The 16989-nt window shown below is 44.4% G+C and overlaps 1 protein-coding gene across 1 annotated transcript in view; it reads left to right on the forward strand.

Moving 5' to 3' along the window:
* Positions 1 to 4008: 4008 nt before the first annotated feature.
* gjc1 (gap junction protein gamma 1) overlaps positions 4009 to 16989 on the forward strand; it is a 35262-nt gene continuing 22281 nt past the window's right edge. Inside the window, exon 1 of the mRNA XM_037476496.2 lies at positions 4009 to 4656. The gene's annotated coding sequence lies outside the window, so the exon portion shown is untranslated. The remainder of the gene's footprint in view (positions 4657 to 16989) is intronic.

A 16989-nucleotide genomic window follows, 5' to 3' on the forward strand; every position in this document is an offset into this window, starting at 1 on the left:
AGTTATTCAGCAACTTCTTGATCAACTAAAGAACACACATCCTCACAAGGATTTTTCTTTGAGGGTTCTCATTTTTCTCTATTTTCTGGGGCTGGTGACGGGTACAAAAGGTTGAGCTTTGCTGATGGTGTGTGTCTGGGACGCCATGTGGGCATTTGTTGGGTAGAGGTCTCGTCACAATAAAGGAGAAACGAAAATTAAGTTTTCATAAGGGACAAAATGGTAAAACACATGGTTCAAATGTTACTCCAAACCAATTGAAAAGTGCAAATTTAACCAAACCTACAAAATGAAAAAACTATTAAGGATGCAGAAAGACATGCTGTTAACCTCGGTACGGTACATTTATTTTAATCTAAATAGTTCATGATCACCTTAAATACACATTTGTCTGCTCTCTTTGTACATTGTCAGCTGAAGGAAGCTAAAAATCTAAGAAGAAATTGATACTGCCCCAACAGATGGGATCTCCCCAATTAGATCTTATTCTAATTATTATGAACTTTGATTTCTCTTCCTTGGGCGACATTAAAAATGAACATTGTTTTTTTTTTTTTACTTAATTGCTTATTGCGGAAATGAAAATGTACTAATTGCTGAGGGTCTAAACCAAGGAGTAAAAAGCCCACAGAAGCTGCTTGCTACTCACCATTATGAAAACTGTTTTACCGCCTCTTACAGGTTATCTAGTGATCTTCGAGCTGTAAAGGGGCCACTCTATAAAATAACTTGAGGGGTAAAAACAATGTTTTAATATTCCTAATGAAGCACGGTGGGGCTCGAGGGATTTTCACCTGACTTGAGCAGCTGTGCTCTGTGAGCGATGAAACTGACAACCTTTCAAGTCTTTCATCTTCAACCCACGCCGAGTGGATAATCACTCCGAAGAGCAGCGTTTAGCCAGCGCACTCCCTGATGGATCGACGCGAGGAGTCCCGTCGCGCCTGCGGAGGAGCGCCGTGTCTGGGCGGCTCCGTCCTTCACCCGTCACCGCCGGCAATTTGGCCAACCGTCCCGGAGGTGATGGGGAAGGTGAGGCCGGGGACCGGGGGGGGGGGGGAGTCAAAAATGGCCTGAGCTGCTTTGACATTTGCACTGAATGTCAATCCTGTCCAAAGATTTTTTTTTTTTTTTTTATATTTCTTTTCCAGCAGATGGTGATGGGCAGATTGGGGGGGGGGGGGGATACTCTGCCCTTTACAGCTGCCGAGGGGAAGGAGAAATGGAAGCAAACACAAACCCACGGTTACGAAGCGCTAAATGCAGCGATGACACTTCACTCGTCTAAGGTATCCTCCCCCCCCCCCCACCCATTGCGTTCAGATGGCTCTGCACATGTGTGATGCGAATGTTCACTCGGGCGACGCGGTGCCGTCCGTCCTCCCCTGTGCTGGCGAGAGCCCGGGATCGTGCCTCGCCCCGGGAGGGGGGGAGGGGGGGGGGGGGGGAGAGCGGATGGCAGCCGTTCTTGCCGGTCTGAACACAAGGCCCCGGAGCCGCTCGTTACAATCTGTGGTCCCCTTGCTAATTATAGACCAGAGGCGGCTGGGGGCGTCTTTCCGGCTCCTGCGTGTCAGACCTTTTCCCTTTTCCACCTCCATCTGCTCTGAACCCGCCTCCTCGGTTAACCTTTTCCTGCTTTCAACCCGTCCTCCTATTGCGGCCTCGTCCCTCTGCAGCTGCACACCTCTGTCCGGCTTCTGTGTCTGTGACTCAATCCCACTTGTCTCTTCCTGCTAACATCACGCACAGACCTTTGCCTTCGGAAAAATCCAGCCCAAAGTGGGGAGTCGCTGGCATAGAGGGTCCGGTCGGGACAATTCTACTTCTAGAGCAGCTTTCTTTTTGTCTCACAACATTTGAGACGGTCAAGGAAGCATTTGACATTTGTGGCTGATCTTGTCAGATGTGTTATTTCAAAGTAACACAATTTCCTCAACACCATCTTAAACTTTCCTTCAGCATTGGTCAGTTGTTCAGGTTAATGTGGGTGTTATTTTACTATAAACAACAAAATGAAGGAAAGCCATCTCAAGTTACATTATGACATACAAACTTTATATAATAAAACCTTTATTCTGTTTTTCATAGTGCATTACGTCTTTATTACAGTTTAATTGCAACATCTACTTTTTATGTCATTGTGTGGTACATGGTTCACATACAGGTCCATCTCAATGAATAAGAATATCAGAGAAAAGTACATCTATTTCAGCACTTCAATTCAAAAGTGAAAGCCATTGAACATACATGCGGTGCGGCCTTTGACCTCGCGATGACCATGTGGCTCGTGGCTTTAAAAGCGAGAGCAGAACAGAACCAAAGGCCACGTGCGGTGCCACGAAACAAGCCGGTGGCCTCCCCGGCTTTGTCAACAAAGTGAAGACAAGCTTTGATAATAACACACTGTGGCGGCTGCAACTGACCAGACCGCCGACTGGTCGTGATGACGGTGCTGCTTTTCTTCATTATTCATTGAGACGCTTGTTTGACGTGCTTTATATTTGTCTGAGTGCACGCAAGGTAACTTTGAAAAGTTTTTCTGCCCGGATTTTATAACCCGACAATCCTCCTGGCAAAGTACTGGACCGCTTAATTGGACCCTTCCATTAGGCACCAGCATGAGGGGTGTTGATGGGAGCCTTCACATCAGAACTACAAAGGAGGAATGTCTTCACCCCCTGCAATTAACTATGGACTGGCCAGCACGGTATGTAGCATGCAGTTAACTGCTGTTGTATATATTTCATCTGAGAATATTTAAAGGCCCTTTCGGCAGATATTGACGTGCAGTTATCACACCGAATGAATAATGTAATTTAGCTAATTCAGTCCCTAAGTGGTAGAGCATGTTGACATTTGATCCCAGGATCCACTCGTCCATGCTGATGTGTCCTTCGGCGGACGCTTAACCCTGTGTATGAGACAGTCCATAAGCCCCTTCTATCAGTGTATGAATATGTGTGTGTGTGTTAATGAGCTTTGAGTTGTTGGCAGACTATAAAAGCGCTATATAGGTGCAGTCTACTTTCCAAAAAAACATCTCTAAATTTGCACCTTATTGCATTTTACAAAGCTGCCCTTTCAAAACTTCTCTAAAAACATTTCCTGAATATATCTTCAGTTTCTCCACAAAGAGAAATATGTTCTGACATCTCCCTGTCAATTGTCAAATGCAGCTTATCCTGCAGAAACACAGGAGGGCGCCATCAGTGCCCAGCAGGTCAGTGACAATATGAGGTCCGTCAAGGTCGGAGCTGCACTCACGTGACAGTGTGACTCCTGCACCCGGGGGGCCCACAATACTGAATCATTGCAGAGTTTGGGGGACCCAGAAGTCAATCCATCTCAGGGTTTAACTGCACAGGCTGATTGAGACGGCACATGTACGGGTGCATGAAAGGGCGGCAGAATGGAGGGAGGGGGGGGGGGGGGTGGGGGTGGAGGAATTTGAGAGCAAACAATCAATTAGCTAAAGGATCCATATGTGCTCCCCTTTTTTATGCATCTGGAATACATGATCTGTTACTTCTTCTCGTTCCACAGTATATTTAACTGCTGTGGATGCCACAGACCAGATTTAAAATGAAACATAGTAATCCGATTTTATAGCATCGATTTTATAGAATCCCATTCAGGGTGATTATGCAGCAATAAACTGCAACACAGCCAAAAAAAATCCACAGAATACTCCTATATGAGATTACAACAGAACCATAGTCATCCCACATTAAGTCATTCTTTACAAATATGATTTTGTAAAATCATATCCCTTTTTAAGGTGTTCAATACACCATTTCAAACAGTGACAATGACAGACGTAAAACCGTTTAACGTGTCTGTGGACCCAAGATGTGTGACCTGTCGGGTGCGCGCACTATCAAAAACGCTTGCGCGCACCATCCCGCTTCTTCTAAAGGAAGGTATAGGGTCGCCGCGTCGGAGAAATCCAGCTGTCACTCAAGGAGACCCCCCACCCCCCCACCCCCATCTCGCCGGCGTCAACCTGCATGTTGCACACGTCGGAAAGCCCACTCGAGATAAATCTCCGACAAAGACCCCGCTGGATGCGAGCGAACCTTCCAGCGATCAACAGATCGACAACTCCGCCGTCCGCGCCTCCTGCGGAGAGGAAACCGACGAGACGACACCGGAGCCGACTGGCACATGTGAGCGGTATCTGTACCCGATGCTAGAGCTAGTCGCGGAGACATGGACGGACTGGCTCCCGAGACGTGGTGGTAATTAGCCGATGCAAATGCATTTGGCGGCGGCGTACCTTCAGCCCCTGCCAAAATGACCAGACTGTTGTTTAGCATCGCCGTAACAGAATGGGCCCGCGGGAATTTTGGCACCGGTTTTACGCAGCGGACCACATAGTTTAGACGACGTGCCTCGACGGAAGACACGACGGTGAGGCTGCTATGGACAAAGAATGCTCACGCGTGTCGTAGTAACGATATGAGATAAAAACAAAACAAAACAAAAAACCCAAAAGGCATCTGCGAAAGACCGTGCTGGTTCCTCCCGAGAAGAGGAGCAGATCATCAACGGCGGGGTTCAAGTTTGGACCTCATTACGTCCAGAACGACCTTCCCCTCCCCTCAAAAAAGGATCATCTTACATATTAGAACATCTTCACAGACTCGCATAGCGGTAAGATCTTGCCTTTTTCATTCCCAACATTGTGATAATTTCCACGCTGTTTCCCAAATGTGCCGATTTTCTACCCCGACCCGAAACCCCCCGGGTTGGCGTTGGGGGGGGGGGGTCATGGGCGCGCGACCGGGCACGATAGCGCACGGACGACGGCCGCATCGCTGGGATTGCTTTTTGGTTTTAGACTTCGCATTGGATTGTCCGTGGGTTTTGTGCACGCGTGGCACGGTGTCCGGGGGCCAAGCTGCGAGCAACAAGAGAGCAACTTCTCTCCCAGAACCGGGGCGAAACGAGCGCGTAGGAGCTGCTGTTTTTGGAGTCCATCGGTGAGCAAACAGACCAAAAGCAACGCTGATCAACTTTATAAACCAAAGCACCTTGTCTCACTATAATGAGGACGTGGACGTAGTGTGGTTGGGCCGAGACCCCTCGGGATTCCGTTCAATCCCTTTAAATTGGTGGAAGTACAAGCAGACTTTATAATGACGTTATTGGCAAAACTCTTGAGGTTCATTAAGCATGAATATATTTCACAAGTGTTGAAAGCTTTGCCAACAATTAATTTACATTTTTGTAGTACACACAGGGCTTTCACATCATCAAAAGCTACATAACTTAATTCTTTAAAAGATCAGAAATGCTGATTAAAGCAGTAAAGTTTATTAAATGGAGCATGTACATGCTGAACAGAATGAACAAAAAAAATGCAAAAAACTGATGCAACGCTGTTGTAAAATGACTTACAACAAAAAGCACTGACGCATTCGACCTATACGTTGGTGCTCTAGCTCGAAAAGTCTCTTCCAGCAGAATGTGCCAACAAAGGTTTTGACAGCCCCACACATAACCCCCCTTGATTCAATGATTGTCTCATCATTTTTTTTTAAGTCAGTATATCAAAGGAACACCGCCACCACCAGAGTGGTTAACCTGGTCAGCACACGGCATTATTCAAAATGATGAGAAACCGTTTCATCGGGCTGGACGCCTTTCAAATACGTTTCATTGGTTTCAGCGCAGAGCATTTGTCACTGCCACAGCAGCAGTGCCTCAAATATGAGCCTCGATAATGAGTTTCTCCCCTGAGCTTCACAAAACCCTTTCGCTGTATGTCAAGTCATGGTGATGGGTTTGGGTTATTGCCAACCGAAAGAGCTGAGTGCTAGTGCTCTTTCTATTGGATACAAGCAATGCATTTATTAAGATTTCATTTTTTTTTGGTGAGCTGCCAGTACAAGCATAACCTCCTTTTGCCCTCCGTTCCTTCTCTTCTTCTGTTTAGTAAGTGCAATGTGTTCAACTCACAGCTTTGCGTATTGATTCCGTTTTCTGTATGTGAAACAATTTCTGCCAGGCTGTCCATCTCTGCCGCCCAATTGCTCGCCCACCTCGTCTTTTCCCTAAAGACCATTGTTTCACTGTGTGCTGAAGGAGAAACCCATATCAGAGAGGGAGAAGTTGGCCCTTGTGTGCAGCGTTGAGATTGAGAGAGAGAGAGAGAGAGAGATGAGGAGCAGATTCTGTGTGGCAGCAATGAAATCCACCATCACTTCAGTCCGTATCACCACCGCTGCTGTCCCTTTTTTATTTAAAAAAAATACAGAATCTTCTGTATTATTATACAAAAAAAAACACATGATTTGGCTCCTATAAGCAATAAATTGATGACAGAAGATGTCCGGAGAAGTCTGAGAAATGAAGCCTCTGAGCTGGCTGGTAAATGGATTTATAACACATCCAATAATATATACACAGAACAATACATGTTGCATAATCCAAGCAAAGGCACCCCCCAAAAATTGTATCAGTTTCGAAGAACAACCCTGACATGTAGCAAAGTATCTTGACTTATAAATTACAATCTGAGATATGAAACAATTTTACCTGCTTAAACCATGTGTGTAAAATGGAAAAAGCTCTAGTGGAGGAGGACGTATTCTGGTGCTGTACTTAAGGTAAAGAAGCTGAGATCATCGCTCAGTTACAACACGCAATTATCTTGAAAACATTTAGGTTCAAAACGATACACATGTATTCATCGTACTATTTTAAAATGAATTTTCATCGCTGACATATTTAGTGAGTAGTATTTTAATGTAGTTGTTTCGAAGTGTAGCTAATTTAGTTAGAGCTCTCAGCGCTCTCATGAAGTGTAACGACAAGTACCTAAACTGCACATGTTTACGTTATACAAGTGCAAAGCATGCGCTCAGATCTTCAGCATGTCCCATCAAAATCCTTTTCTCATCAAGGAGTGCGATTCCTTTTCATCAGTGTAGGGCTGATAGAAGGATTGATTAAAATATATTTCTTAATCAATTAATATAAAAGAAAAATCTGTATTGCCATAAACCATTTTATTTTATTTTTATTATCTTTTTCTCTTACAATTCACAGAAAACTGGAATAACACTCTGATGCGTTGTAATCAAAGTGTATATAAAATTAAGAGTGCAGTTGATTTGCTTTCAACCCTTTAGATACTTTGCTCTGATTATTCTGGTTCATCTTACACTTAAATGTAAATGTAAGTAAATTTAAATGGAAATAAAAGGTGTTATTATTGTCACTTAAAGACAGATTTTTGCAAATGTTAGATTTAAAATTATATGAATCTGCAAAGTTTTCTCCATCATTTCAAGACATGATTAATAAAAAAAGCCAGATGTTCACAGTACAGCAACATATACAATATTCATCAGCATCAGTCATGATAGTTTTGAATCCTAAATGACCTAATATTAACTATTAAAATCCCTTTAATCTCTAAATGTCACTGATGTATTATGTGTATCAAACTATTTATCTCTATGTTTTGATGTTAATCACTTGCAATTAAATCAGACATTTACAATTATCATAATTGTCAAGTGAAATGGGGTGTGTTTAAGTCAAATAGATGCTTTATAGGTAGCTATTTTGAATAATTGGAGTAATTCACTTCCTGTTTTTTTCCAATTCTTCCCTTCAGAATGTGTGATGTGGAGCCAGTTCAGTGAGAGGTAAATTTTATGATTTTAGCCACTACATCAAAAACACACCCTATTTGTGCATGAGTAGCAGGTGCTTTGCACCACAGTCAAATCTTATAGCAACAAAAAAAAGGTTATGTGAGCGATTGGCAGCTGCAGAGCTGTGGATGAGTTGAGGAAGATAGTAGGAAATCCTCGAACCTTCCTCCCTTAACTGGCTTCGTGCAGATTAAATATCAAGATATTATGTCTGTATCTTGTTCTGCACACGTGAGCACATGCCAGCCTTAATCCTCAAAGTGCAACACATGGAGGGAAAGCCGTGTCTTCGTGCCTGCCAACTAGTCTGGATTCCCTCTGCTTGACACTGTGTACTCTATTCTGCACGTTCTGGTTACCGGTTCCTGTAAATGACATTAAAGTAAACGCAGAGGGAAGCCGCTTCTCTCCCTCTGCGATCCCCAGCTGATTAGAATTGTTAGAGGTCGTCCAATGCACCCACTCTTTTAAACGTTGGTTCAGCTGTACAGATGAGGACATTTAAAAGTACGGTATGCATCTAATTTACAGAGTTGAATGCTGTTTATGGAAGTATTTATGTAATGTGCCATTGGTAATTTTCCAGCATAATCTAGAAGACTGAGTGAATATAGTCAGTTTTTTCCGTAGCATTGCTAATAATCAGGGGGTTCTGAGATGTCTTTAGATAATATTAGGATTAAAACTGTCATTAAATTGATAAATGATGATCTTCACTGTGTAAAATTGGAATGATTTTGACCTCAATGTGACTACCTACTTTATTTGATCAAAAGTAGCATGAATGACTGTAGATTTAAGGACAGGAGTAGACCATGCTTTGTGTTCTAAACAACGGATACTAGTGCAGGCTGCAAATATCAGAGGGGGAGAAACGCGATGGCTGTGTCGTGCTCCCTGTGACTCACAATGACTCCTCGGGAAAAACGAGCCTCACGGTCGGCCGTGACCCTCCGAGCCGTGCAGCCGTGTCTCCAGTTGTGTCAGTGCACGTGTTTCTGTGACTCAACAGCTGTTCGGTCCTTAATTCGCTAAAAATAGAAGAGAAATGTGTGATTTTGACTAAGAAAGAAAACGGCGTGATTTGTGTCACCCGTGTAGTACTGCTGATGCATGGGAATACCGGAGCAACACATGTTATATTCTCCTTTCACTCATTCGAGTTGTTCTGAAGGTAAGAACACATATTTCAATTTAGTCAATTTTTTTGGCAGGTTAATGATCAATTATTTATTTATTAGTGCAGAAACATTTCCATTTTACACACATTTTACAAGTATATCAGTATAAAATAAATGATTGGTGTATTATCAGAGTATTTATGGTTGGTTAAGGAGAAGCTTCCATTGATGTATTCTGACATTTTGTAGTGTGAAATAGGAGAAGAACAGAGCATTTGTTAATGCCATAGCAGCAACGCCTCAAATATGAGCCTCGATAATAAGTTCATTAGATTTGTTGTTACTGATTTACCACCAAAGAAAGTTTACCCCAAAAATAATTTGTTATTTCTGCTATGTCATGGGGAATATTGGACATTATTGGAGCTCCTACTTTGAATAATTCTCATGATTTTTTCCATTGTGTGATAACTGCATAACCTCCTATATATTTACCACAAATAAATTCGTTGTGTTTTCCCAGGGCCAATGCGGCCAAGCAGCAAATCCTAACTCGGAGAAGATGTTTGCGGCAGAGGCAAAAAAATATAGAGACGGACAGAAAGAACCCCACAGAGTGAGGTCCAAATCAGACGTCGCTCTCACCTGGCCTGTACTGCTGGAGAGATACGGGCAGTCCAACTAATGGGAACAGTCGTGAGGCTCCTTCCCGACGGGAATGTCACCATAACGTAACAGCATCAGCTCAGACACACACACACACACACTCACGCCAAGCACTGAGCCCTGAACATGCTGGGGTGTGTACGCTCCAGTCAGTGTTGAACATGCATATTCAAACGGATATGTCCTACTCTGGAATCTGCGCATGCCGACACATTTACATATGAGCTCGGCTGTCGTGGTACCGGGCGGTGATGCGGGGTGACAGGTCTTATGCCGCTCCCCTCGGGCCACGGGGGGGAGGGGCTCGCAACGTGACAGGGACAAAAGACGGAGAGATGCCTTTCACTCGCTGTCAGTGTGCAATGACACAACCTTGATCTTTGTATTAGTCACATTCCTGAGTCCAGTGCCGATGAGGTAAAATTGGGGCTTACTGTGTGCTCATGTGACTCATATCTTTTGTTCTTACTCTCATCTTGTGTTGTCAGAGTAGGTAAAATTTGGAAAGAAACGACATGTTGGAGCCTCGGGTGCGTGCGTCCTTTGTTTTCAGCCCCAGGGCTTACAAGCCAACATGCAAGTACTGAGACCTTCTTTAAAAAAAGAAGTTTGATGTTGTTACCTATTGCTGGCAAGCTAGCAGCAACTGGTTTGCTTTGCCTTGTGCAGGATTCCGGTGATGCACCATGAGTGCACAGGCGGAGTGGGTGCAGGTACACAGGTACACAGGTACACAGGTGGACAAACAGGCAGATGTTTGTACATCTTGACTAATCACTAGTGTCATTGTACCTGTTGTTGGTTTATTAATCGTTAGTCTATAAACTTGCATTAGACATCAGATCATGGTACTGTACTAGTAAAGCACCCTCAAAGCGCTTTAAAACGTTGTGTCATCCCTCACACACGGATCCCTTCACTAGCATTTGTCCTTTGGCACAGCAGCAGCTAAAATACAACCTTAATTCTTTTACGAAAATGAACTGCTCTGTTCTAATGATGAAGAAGAAACGTCGCCAAATAGTTTGTCAGTCGCCCTCAGGTTAAACTCCTGAAGGCCAACAAAAACTGGGTAAAATGTAGAAAGTTAAAGTTGGGTAAAATATAGAAAGTTAAAGTTCTAACATTAAAAAGTCATGATAGACTCTAGTCACTTGGAACCAGTTTTTTTCTCAAGGCCATGTTTCCACAGCAGACAGTACCCCTCTGGGCAGGAGGGGTACTCAGCTGCACTCAGCAGCTGGGCCAAGTCTCAGTTAATGATGGCTTCGCTATTTATAAGAGGACGGTTTGATGATTCTCTCCGAAAAATCCGTGGCTCTATCGACCCGTCTTTCTGTGAGTCAATTTGTCAGCAGTTCTGATCAAAACATTGTCATTCTGGGATATTCTTGAGCTGACACACCAAAACAATCCGCTTCGGTCCGAAAACTGGTCCGAAAAAACTGGTTTCGAACCCACAGCAGTCAAAGTGTCAAGTTTAAAGTCCACAGCGCTTGAGCTTGTGTGACTCTGCAGAAGTAAAGAAGGCTGCGGACCAAACGCACAGAGTCACCTTCAATACCCGAAAAACAAACGCTCATCGGAGTGATCAGCGGAGGGACGGGGGGATCTGTGCCGCGGCGCCACACAGGCGGAAGGCAATGCGCTTACCCGGGCCACGAGCGCTTACGCCTGATTGGCCCAGCTGGGGTAGCCATGCTCGGGGCGCCGTCCTGCTCGCTCTCTTGTCACCGCCGGAGAAACAGAGCGGCCAGGTTCAAGGACTGCCACACACGCGCACACACACACAGACACACACAGACACACACACAAAGGAAACCCAAAGCAGTTGAAGACACGGGCCGGATCACATGACGGGTGAAAGTGTAACTACCCATGCTAACGATTCCATCAGCTCTGTAGACCCTCCACCCTCTTTGTCCCTCGCTGCCACCGCCTGCAAACAGCGCGAAAGGCCGTGACCTCCACTTGGTCTCGGGGGGACTTATTTAGGTCATGATTAATGCATTTGAGTGTGAGCATTTTGTGTTTTTTCTTTCCGAAAGCATTTTTCTCCGATGTTATTTTGACCTTTGCTAATATTCATATTTAGTTACGGTCTAATTTGTGTGTGAGTGTGCAAACTCTTTAGGCCCATGTGAAGCAGCAGAGTGGTGGCTCTCTAAGGCTCGTAGAGAACAGGCCAATAAGCAAATAAAAGGAGTGACACTAATAAAAAGCTAGAACGAGACGGGCTAGCACCCGGTTATTTTTAGCCGCCGTTCCATATACAACATGCTCCTCCAAGCACTCCGATGCTCCAGGGTCATGTTCAGTTTTTATTAAGTCTCTGCTGGAAACCTCATACCATTAGATTTAACTGGCGCTTTACTGATGCCTTGGACGATTCACTTGGAGGCAGAGTCCGGATTAGCTTAGATTGAGAACAACATATAACAATGTTCACAATTCCCACCCTGGACACACCCTTTTCCAACTCCTCCCCTCATGCAGGCGCTTCAGAGCACTGTACGCCATGACCACCAGACACCCGGACAGCGTCGTCCCTCAGCCGCTCTCCGTCAGTCAAAAAGCTGTTTACAATGAAATAAATGGTCTGAGCTAAAAATTGAGATGGACAAAGAAAAGGCAGCTGAATGTGGATGTAATGATGAATTTAGGAAATAATCAACTGAATAAAGGAAATAATTATTCAGGGGGTAATTAATGCAAAGCCTGTCATTGACAGTAAGAATATCAGCTTACTTGTTTCATAGATTTGATAACGATGTATTGACATAACTCAATTACACAGGTTTGTAAAGTTCTCTCCACACGCAACAGGCTTCTCTTCGCCGTCTCCACATTGTTCAGGCAGTCAAAACGCTTTTCTCTTTCCCCTTACATCACCAACACATCATTTGTCTCCCAGGACTGTCCCGTGCTGTCCACCGTCTCTTCTGCTGGAGTCATGTCCAAACAGAGCCAACGTTCACACGTGAGCGGATTTCCACGGACACGAAGCCTCCGCAGCGTGATTGGTGGGAAAAAAAAAAAAAGCCCGAAAGACGCACAGATGCTCTCGTGCTTTCTCGCGTAGCCATGACGATACGACTTACACCCCACCACTATGAGACTCTACAACCAAAACTGAAGAAAAAAAAAAACGAAGAAGAAAATGAGATTCAGTTGACAGGAATGCTCAAGGCATGACTTTAAATAGCTCTGTGCTGTTTCTTTATGTTTTGTTTAGTTTTTTTTTGTCTGTTTATTTTTGAACGGGGCACTCGCTGCACAGGACATTCTTGAATGCAGTTTTGAAGAGTCGAGGGACCTCAGCCTCTCTCCTTAAGAAGCCTTGAGACTGATGGTTTACATAAAGACCACATAAAAAAAAACCCCAGTTTGTTCTGAGAATGATAATGACTTAGTGATTGTATGCCCGAAGGGGAGAGCAGCAGCAGAGTGTTTGTCTCTGGGTCTCATCACTGCTCTCATACCCACTCAGTCTGCGGCCCACCTCTCCTTCAAGCCCCCGGGGGGCCGACACGCACCCCCCCCCCCCCCCCCTCGACCCCCCCTGAGGTCTGCCAACCGGTACCGTGCATTACCACAGATGATTTATTCTTATTCGCTTCGCTTTTTTGATGCTCAAGGAGTTGGTGGTAAAAAATAAATAAAACCGCGTTCTGATTCCATGCGTTTGGTTTTAGACACAACAGACAGAAAAGTAAAGCAACTTTTTTTAAAGTAAAGGGATTTTTTTTTTTTAACCATGTCGAGTTGGAGGTTTGTTGCTGGTGATCCAACAGCTTACTGGGAACATCTCTGTGTGTTCAATTACAGACATTCAACAATTAAACTGATCCACTGTGAAAAAAACACAAAAATGCATCACAATTTAAGACACTTGTTTCAAATTTCTTCATGAATCTGTACGTTGACATGAAAAAAAAATGGGGAGGAGGAGGAGGAGTATAGAATAAAAAACATGACTAAAGGAGCAAGGCAGTAAATGCAGCCTCCCCTTTTTTCCTCACCTGAAGGGGGCGTGTCCTATCCAGCCAGGTATGTCCACCCTGCCTCAAGTGTAATCGCGTGATTTCTTGAATCTGGACTCTACTACTATTGTTAAGAAATGGGGCTGGGTTTCTCGAAAACATTTTTAAAATGTGTAATTTCAAGCACGACGTAGTCTGGCCGAATAGTGGGTCAACAAGTGTTTAACGTGAAGGTGGAAGCAGCACAATGTGGCCTTACTTCAGATACTTTTATTTCATCTCTTCATAATTTCAGAAGCCACACATGGCCCTAAACAAGCGGAGTCTCCACCATTATCGCGATTGGGCCCGAATGCAAGCACAGTGGTCCTTACTGTGATGAATGATCTCATTTATTTGTGGTGTATACTGTACGCAGCGGGCGTGGGGCGGTCTGAAGGATTTGCCTCGGGGGGGGGGCAACAATCGATCGGTGGCGTCCGTGCTGTCGGCTCAGAGAACGCGGGATGGATTTTGTTAGAATTTCTTGATCGGGCTCATTATTTTTCCAGCCTCGTGCCGCGGCGTACTGCGTGGGGCTTTCCGAAAGACTCGGAGGGTCTTGTTTCACGGACATCCCGCTGCTACACGTCCAGCTCCAGCTATTCGCTACTCCGTGGCGTTGCTCGGTTGCTTTTCTGGCGTCGATTTTCGATCCGGTGTCAGTGTGAGCAAAATCCCGTTTTTCCTTCGACCGGACCTGTCAGTAGACTCGAGGGCGAGCATGGTGGGGTGACTACATTTGGATGGGAACAAGTGTAACCGTAGGCGAGAACATGTTGCTGCAAGGGGGCTCTTTTTGTTCTCCAGTTAGTCCGCATGTTTCCTCCTCGACTCCTGCGTCATTCTTGTGCCTCCTCCGTCGTTTCTTTTGCTCCCCTTCTCTGCATCTTTTAAGTGTTTGCGGGGAATTTGATTGCTCAGCTCCGTTTACATTCACTCGCCATCTGCTGAACTTGGCCGCAACTGTGAATCAATTCTTAATGTTGGCAGCTTTGCAGTCACTTGCCTCCTTTACTTCTCTGGGCCTCCATTTCATCCGTTTTTTGTTTTTTTTGTAGTTGGCGGCATGTTTTGATCTCAAAACACTAAACAAAACCCTTCATAAAATACATCTCATGGAAAAGACACACCTGCAGCAAAGAAAATGCCCGGGCTTCTAAATAAAAAAAAAAGCTTGTGTGAGTGCAGCAAACAATGGCGGCAGACTACGTATTATTTGCATCACCTGGGTTACATGTAATTATGGCTTTAGTTATCGCAGCACTAGCAATAGCAGTTCATAAATTCATTATTTGTTCACTACTTAAAGAACATTAGTCCTATTTGCTCTTTGCCATTGTTTAATTAATACGCTGTATGACTGAGTGGAAGAGACTAGGGTCATTGTTTTATGTGTGAAGAAGAGTGCTTGAATATTGGTATCTGAACAATTCAATCCGGGGGGGGGGGGGACTTCATTGGAATTTAACAATAATTTATTATACATGCATGTGAACCTTGGACTGAAATATAGCTGAAGGGAAGGGATGCTTGTCGCTAGATAGAAACTAATCCCCACCCAGTCCAGACAATGGTGGTGGTGCGATGAAGGGAGCTGCCACAATCCTCTGATGAATGAGGAGCATGACTGATGGCGACCGGAGGTGACCGAGGAAGAGGAGGAGGGTCGATTCTGATTTGAGCTGAAATGACAACTGACAGCAGCAGGGAGGAGAACATTTTTAAAGATTGACATCAACAATGTGATTGGCTCAAGGAAAAACTCTGCAGAATCTGGTAGGTTAACGGGAACAGACAGAATCGTCTGCCGGAGTAATATCGACACGACATTAAAGCGGCTTCTCCTGACGCCACTCATGAATAGAAAAGGCCTCTCCAGCTATTTGGGTCAGAACTGGCCACGGTATCTTTATCCGAGCATCCTTCCTAAAAAAAAAAAAAAAGTTGTATTCTGATAATTGGAGGATAAGATAGAAAGAGTGCAGCCATGCTACTGATGCATGTTGTACCTGAGTTCGATGCCAATATTCTCACAATACAAACAATTCAATCCTGCTTAATGTTTTTTTTATCGTCACAGTTCATGTTAGTCTCAGTTTAGCTTGTTCAAGTAATAAAAGTTAGCTTATTAACACAAAACAGAAAGTATGGCTCAGGCTGATGGAAATTTCTTGCAGGTAAGTATTTGACAAATTGAAATATCGACCTGATGACGATGATTGAAGTGAAAGGATCACCAAAAGTGTTCTGATTCATCCTCAGGGGAACATGAATGTCTGAGGTCACACAGGCTTTGCCGCCAGCTCGCCTCTTGTGTTCACTGCACACCGCTCACCTCTCCATTTGCACCACCTTTAATCTGTCACTTAAACGGACGGAGTATGTCGCCATGTGGCGACTGTCGGTGAATCACTTTAATGAATTCAATCTGAACTCTGTATCAACTCTTACTCTTAGTAATGGTGTTTGATAGACCTTGACCCCTCCTGCAGCCGGGGTCTCCAGTCGGCCTGCTTTGTTCCTTCAGGCAGTGGAGTGATGGAGCCTATGGTGCAGTCAGATAAAAGCGAAGGATGGCTGATGGATGCTGTGCAGTGAAACTGACTTATTACCCAAGTATAACAGCCCGGGAGATCCTTGTCCCCTGTCATTCATGGACAGATATAAATATGAATGATGGACAATGAGTTTGTCAGAAGAAACAGCTTCAGGTTTTGCCAACAATACATTTGGTTTTATTTATTTTTCTGATTGGGTGACCGACAACACAAAGAATGAGCAGCGAGGAAATTACTTACTTAAATCAACAAATTTACCGTTTCTGTGAAAAGGGAACACAATATTTTTTCTTTATATTCTATAAAATCAAAATAATCTTTGACATCTAAAGCCAGTTTGGTTTTAAATAAATAGGTCAGTTAAAGTCGATTAAGATTTTTGGACTCCTTTCTGCGCATTAAAAACAACATTTCAAACATGAAAAAACGATCGCCCCAAGTCCAAACATGGTAATGTGTTGCAGAGAGAGAGAGGCAGGGTACGGCAGGCTGCAGAATGCTTACTCTCCGGACCAGTACCCCCACATGGACAACAATATCTGTGTTGAAGTGATTCATCCATGTCATCAGACATCACCTGCGGCTTATCAATGGTTCATGTCAACAACTTAACCCAAACAAAACCATGAGAAACAATGAGAATGTGGCGTGGCTCTGTGCATGGTGACGATGCGTAGCACGCGGGTCACATAGCGCGGCTCTAAGCGAGCTCAACCAAAATTGAGTCCTTTCAGCACTCGGCCACTGGCAGGACGTGTGTGTGTGTGTGTGTGTGTGTGTGTGTGTGTGTGTGTGTACGGACGCAGCAGCGCAGAGCTTGAAGTCAACGGTGGCCCCTCTAAGACGTGTGATTCAAGCGGCCCCCCCGGTGCCACCGGGCGGAGCCACAGTTCATTATACAAGGCTGATTAATTGTAGCAGGAAGTCGTGCGTGTTTCCAAGTGATTGA

The sequence above is a fragment of the Pungitius pungitius genome, chromosome 12, assembly GCF_949316345.1.
Source record: "Pungitius pungitius chromosome 12, fPunPun2.1, whole genome shotgun sequence".
In the NCBI taxonomy this organism is placed as follows: Eukaryota; Metazoa; Chordata; class Actinopteri; order Perciformes; family Gasterosteidae; genus Pungitius; species Pungitius pungitius.